We start from the raw sequence: 6899 nt of genomic DNA on the forward strand, positions 1-6899 counted from the left end.
AATAAATACAACGGGGGAGATATCCAGGGGGTGTGGCTATGCATTTCTTAGCTGCCCAGCTCCTTTCTCAAGCCTGTGCTTAATGGTGCTATATATGGGGTCAGTGGGACTACAAGGGCCAACATTACTTATAATGTATTAAAAACACATCTGGGCTGTCCCGCAACATAAATACAATGAGGGAGACATCCAGGGGGTGTGGCTACATGTTTCGGAGCTACTCAGCTCCTTTCTCAAGCCTGTGTAAGACTCTTTAAAGTGATTGTCTTGTTTTAAAAAAATAACAAACATGTTATGCGGTTGGTTTTGCACAGAGCAGCCTGGATCCTCTTCTCAGGTCCCTCTTCGCTGCTTCTGGCCCCTCCCTCCTGCCGAGTGCCCCCACAGCAAGCAGCTTGCTGTGGGGGGGCACCCGGGCTTAGTCACAGCTCTGTGTGTCCATTCAGACACGGAGCACCGGCCCCACCCCCGCCCCTCTCTCCCCTAATTGGCCAACTAACTTTGATTGACAGCCATGGAAACCAATGGCGCTGCTGCTGTATCCTCAGCCAATCAGGAGGGGTGTCCTAGATGGCTAAGACACTCATGCTGGGGAGGCTGCTACACACAGAAGGTTTTTTTTTTTAATGCATAGAAGGCATTAGGATAAAAGAACCTTCTGCCTTTACAACTCATTTAATGGTTTTATATATATATATATATATATATACGGCTACCTGTTTCTGAGCTGCCCAGCACCTTTCTCAAGCCTGACTGCTTAATAACGCTATATATGGCTCAGTGGGACTACAAGGAACAGCATTGCTTATAATGTATAAAAACATATCTGGGTCGTCCTTCAAAACATAAATACAATGGGAGAGACATACAAAAAAGTCCATAAAGAATGCAAAATGAAAAAAAAAAAAATACTGAAAGCCCCAGAGCAAATCATTCAGATACAAAAAAAATCGATAACAACCAATGAGACGTGACGCACAAACCACGGAGTGCACATATGATTGTGTAATTTATGAGCGGGCATATCAGTCCAGGAAGAAGGTGGTGATTCTTGGATGATACCTGAAGAAAGATGGCGCTGTCCTGCGAAAAAAGAAAAAACATTGTCCAGAGTAATAAATGCCTGGGTGTGTTACACTTAAACATTGGGGTTGATTTACTAAAACTGGAGAGTGCAAAATCTGGTGCAGCTGTGGGGGGTAGCTAATCAGCTTCTAACTTCAGCTTGTTCAACTAAAGCCCCATACACACTATTAGAGTTTCTGCAGATTTTTGTCTTCAGGTTTACCAAAACCAGAGGCCTGCCTGATTGCATATAAATGGAAACTCTTAAGATTTGACCTCATATTATATGGTTTTGGTAAATATGAAGATAAAAATCTGCAGAAAATCTAATAGTGTGTATGGGGCTTTAGCTTTGGAAAAAAACAAAAAAACCTGGAACCTGGTTTCTATACAGAGCTGCATCTGATTTTGCACTCTCCAGCTTTAGTACATCAACCCCCCACTGTGTACTTTTAAAATCTACAATATTAAAAAAGTTATGGTGTGTGGAAAGGTAGATGGCTGGTTGACGGAACTAGCTGTGGGCCTGGCGTGTTGGAAAGGTGAGATATATTGACGATCGTTCTGCGTCTGTAAGAGGCACGTCGCTCCATAGACGCAGCACAGCCTGTGATGTACCCATATCCTATTTGCCTCTCACATAATCTGCTGAGTCCTCTAGAGCAGACATGTGACCGCCATTCCTATCCGGCCTTATCTGGAGGAATCAGAAAATTGCATCATAAACTCCTCCAGTCGGCGTTGCACAATACACAAGAACATTTTTCAATCCTTTCTTCAACCTCCAACTAGCTTGAAAATAAAGCTTCACATTTCTGCAGGATTTAGGTTTTTGTGCTGTCACTCACCCTATACCCCCTGAGGGTTTGGATTTGACTTGTGGGTGACTTGCTGAGTCCTAGAATGGAACCTGTGTGATGCTAAAATACACATAAACACAGGGCTTTTTTTTCACCGGGAACGCAGTTCCGGTGTTCTGCCGTATAGTGTCCGGCCATCATATAGTGTCCGCCCCGTACTGCGCATGCGCAGTATGGAGCAGACGAAGCTTCGGAAAATTTCCAAAGCTGAACGGCGCCTGCGCCGTGAGTGGAGGTGGTAGCCCCACCATCCAAGCGGACATAGGGTTGTGAGTATTAAAGGGCCCCTCGCGGGCGAGCTTCGCTCGCCACGCTTCGGGGCTCGGCCTCGCTGCGCTCGGCTCTTTTTTATTCCTACTCTATGTCCACTTGGATAGTGGGGCTAGAACCTGGACTCACGGCGCAGGCGCCGTTCATCCTCGGCAATTTTCGGAATCTGTGTTGCTGTGTACTGCGCATGCGCAGTACACAGCGGACATTATCAGATGGAGGACGTTATTAGACAAGACACCGGCACCTCCTGGACTGACTGTATGTAAGGGCAAGGGGTGCTGGCGTGTGCTGCAGGGTATTGATGCTCACTGTTGGGGGATCTATTCTAGCTGGAGGGGATCTATTTTTGCAAGGGGGGGTCTATTGTTGCTGGTGGGGGACCTATTGTTGCTAGAGGTGGGTCTTATGTTGCTGGGGGGGTCAGTTGTTGCTGAAGGAGATCTACTGTTGGGGGAGGGGGTCTATTGTTGATGGCTGCCAAAGGGTCTATTAATGCTGGCTGTGCAGAGATCTGTTGATTCTGCTGGGAGCCTATTGTTGCTGGGGGGGGGGATTTTGTTGTGGGTGGTACATTGTTGTTAGGGGGATCTATTGTTGCTGGCTGAAGGGGATCTATTTTACTGCTTTTCTTGATATCATTATCAAATTCCATACGAATTACTTAGCACCACAAAATTGGAGTGCATCTGATGTGAACCGGCCCTAAATGTGCGTACGCTTGGCCCGTTTATAATTGTTTGTAAGTTATTACATTCTAATGGGCAGAATAAATAAACATTCTGGCCAATAGAATGCACAAACGCCAGGTCATGTAAATGAGCATGCAAAAAAAAACCGCTGCTTTTTACAGCGTTTTTCTGCTGCTAAACTCCGGTAGGAGGAAAGGCGTCATAGAGAATACAATGTGCCCCTCCCCCACTCTCTTAATTGGATATCCATTTACATTTTTTATGGAAGAGATTTTTTTTTGTGGCCCTTTCCCAGCTACTGCATGCATTCAGATATAGCACAGGGCTTTGCCAACTGAGCCTGGTGGCATATCTGCACAGGTGCGGGTTTCCTGGCACATCTGCACACGTGTGGGCTCCCTGGTACATCTGCACAGGTGCAGGTTTCCTGGAACATCTGCACACATGCAGGCTCCCTGGCACATCTGCACGTGTGCGGGCTTCCTGGCACATCTGCACAGGTGCAGGCCTCCTGGCACATCTGCACACGTGCGGGCTTCCTGGCACATCTGCACACATGCAGGCTCCCTGGCACATCTGCACGTGTGCGGGCTTCCTGGCACATCTGCACAGGTGCAGGCCTCCTGGCACATCTGCACACGTGCGGGCTTCCTGGCACATCTGCACACATGCAGGCTCCCTGGCACATCTGCACGTGTGCGGGCTTCCTGGCACATCTGCACAGGTGCAGGCCTCCTGGCACATCTGCACACGTGCGGGCTTCCTGGCACACGTGCGCGTTTCCTGGCACATCTGCGCACATGCAGGTTTCCTGGCACATCTGCACACATGTGGGCTCCCTGGCACATTGCACGTGTGCGGGCTTCCTGGCACATCTGAACAGTTGCGGGTTTCAGGGGAAACATGCGGGCTTCCAGGCACATCTGCACACGTGCGGGTTTCCAGGCACATCTGCACACGTGCAAGTTTCCTGGCATATGTGCGTGTTTTCTGGCACACCTGCACAGGTGCGGGTTTCCTGGCACATCTGCACAGGTGCGTGTTTCCTGGCACATCTGCACAGGTGCGTGTTTTCTGGCACACCTGCACAGGTGCGGGTTTCCTGGCACATCTGCACAGGTGCGTGTTTCCTGGCACATCTGCACAGGTGCGTGTTTTCTGGCACATCTGCACAGGTGCCGGTTTCCTGGAACATGCAAAGATGGCTATGGTAGAAGTCCCAGAAGTTTGCTGTTTTTGCACATGCGTGGGAAGGCTGAGAGGCAGACAGAGCCCTTCCACGATATGGTGCCACCTGTTTTAGCCCAAAACTCGCCAAAACTGCATGCAGTGTGGGGGGCATTTGCGGGGCTTCTCCATTTTCTTGAATCTGTGGGGTTCAGAGGGCTTGCCACCCACCAATTGCTACATGTCGGGGGAAACTTCGCTGCAGCGTGAAGAAGCATCCAACCGCAGCATGTAAACACCCCCCCAGCCCATTGCCTATTGTAGCTTAGGGGGGGGGGGCAGGTGGGGGGGTGATTATAGCCCAGGATGGATGGTGGGGGGGGGGGGTGATTATAGCCCAGGATGGATGGCGGGGGGGGGGGGGTGATTATAGCCCAGGATGGATGGCGGGGGGGTGATTATAGCCCAGGATGGATGGCAGTGGGGGGAGATTATAGCCCAGGGTGGATGGCGGTGGGGGGGGGGGGGTAGATTATAGCCCAGGATGGATGGCGGTGGGGGTGGGGGGGGATTATAGCCCAGGATGGATGGGGGGGGGGGCGGTACATTTCAGTGGTTAGATTCATATCAACCAGAAATCTGACAATTGGCTTGACAAGTTCACACTCGTTGTAGCGGCCGGATTGTGTAAATACCCAAATTCCAACCACATCTGCCATGTACTGCTCTGTCTGAGTCACTCTGCAGCCTCTTGTTACATGACTCTCTTTTTCCTACAATTCATTATGTATTTAAAGTATTTTAGAAAAAAAATACAGATGACATTTATTTGACGCCAGACTTTCTTATGAGAAAATCCAACACTGCCAGCCTGCTTGTAGCCAGACTGTGCAATCTGACTAATTATAAGAGTACTGCCTCTGCTAGAAGAGAGGGGGAGGGGATCCGGCCTCCTCCAAATCATTCATCAATGTGTTTTATTTCTTCTTTCCCGCTGCTGAATCGCTGTGCCGCAGTGGCATGCATTGCATGCGGTTTGCGGCGGAGCTCCGTTCACTCCAATGGCTGTGTTGCTGCCCGCCGAATGCGACATGCGGTTTCATTTTTTGTTGCTAAGCATTGCGGCCGCAGCATGTCTACAGCCTTCCCCGAGGGGTTGGTAAAGCCGCAGCTCCACCGCCAACCTGTACCGCCCCCTTGGCTCCATTCACACCAGTGCAGTTTGCTTTTGAGCGTTTCTGCAGTGCTTTTTGCATTTTTTTTTTTAACCGCGTTTTTTGTCGTGATTTGTGTTTTAAAGGATTTTTTGGCACATTTGTTGTTGGGCAGGTTGAAAAAAAAAAAATGTGGCATAACAGAGGTAAAAACGCACAACATGCTTTTCTGCGTTTTCTCCATTGAAGTCTATTGAAGTAAAACAGCAAAAGAAAAAAAAAAAAGCACCGCTTTGCGTTTAGCCCCCTCGTTTCCACCGTTGCTACTTGTCAAATGCGATTTGACAGTTCCAAATCGCATGAAAAGTCGCACCCATTGTCGGTGATGGAATCATTTCAATCTGTGCAAATCTGAATTTGCGGTGCCGCACCAATTTGGGGGAAAAAAACAGTTTCTGCGCTATTTTTTGCAATTGTGCAACTTGCATTGACATCTGTGCGTGAAATCGCAGCTGATGTCAGCCAAGTAGCACCTAAAATCGCTCTGACCTGCTACTTTGCAATCGTGAGACTTCAAGTGAAGTAGTACGATTTTAAAGTAGCAGTGAACCAGGGCTTAGGCCCCTTTCACACTTTGTGCGACTTGTCCTGCGACTCGGGACTGCAAAGTCGCATGACAACTCGTACTCCATGATTTTCCAGGTACCATTCATACCGGTGCGACTTCAAGTCGCAGCGGCTTCAGAGTAGTCCCTGCACTACTTTGGTTCAACTTTGATGCAACTTGAGATCCATAGGCCTCAAGATCACACAGGCATTGCTTCAAGTTGCATCAAAGTCTCAGCAGAAATTGGATCAAAGTCGCACGACTTTCAGGTCGCACAAGTGTGAAAGGGGCCTTAAAAAGAATGTCCTGCGTTTCTGCAAAAAAAAAAAAAAAAAGCATGAAAGAACACATTGGTATGAATGGACTTTAATGGAACCACATCAAAAACGCAAGTGTTGCGTTTTGCATTTTTCACCTGCTTGACAGACAACTCCCCCCTAGGGCCAGTTCCCGCCATAGAAACGCAGTCCGGATGCGTTCCAGATGCTTTTCTGTATGTGCGTTTTTGGTGCAGTCCAGTGCGTATTCCCCCCCCCCCTCTTTTTTCATAACCTTAAATAAGGACATGTGCGTTCCAGTGCGTTTTTGATGCTTTTTACAGCGTTCCAGTCCAGGAAAAATGCAGCACGTTCTACTTTTTTTTTCTGGAACGCACTGGTGTGAACTATGGAACTGCAAATCATGTAACCTACTTTCCATGCATTTTTGATGTAGAACAAAACGCACTGGACTGCATGTGGTGGGAACTGGCCCTAACAACAAACTCCCCCTCCCCCCCCCCCAAAAAAAGCAAAATGTATTAAAAACGCACCAGAAAACGCATTAATCGCAACACATATAGGTGTGAACCTAGGCTTAATGAGCCCCTAGTAATGGGGCATTTATCATGGAATAGGCTCCATCCGCGGTGTATTCAGGTATGGCAGTGAACGGGTTAATCTACAATCGTTCTGCCGATCAGCATCCAGCTGCGATTTCCAGAAACTCCCAACCAGCCAGGTTGTGCCATCGTATGACAGCTGTCACTGAGGGGGGCGGAGCCTCAGGGTGATGGGCGGGGAGGAAAAAAGTTCTCAGAAAGAAA

This window comes from Lithobates pipiens, unplaced genomic scaffold (genome assembly GCF_037356315.1).
Source record: "Lithobates pipiens isolate NorthernLeopardFrog02 unplaced genomic scaffold, aLitPip1_a1.2 Scaffold_10, whole genome shotgun sequence".
NCBI lineage: Eukaryota > Metazoa > Chordata > Amphibia > Anura > Ranidae > Lithobates > Lithobates pipiens.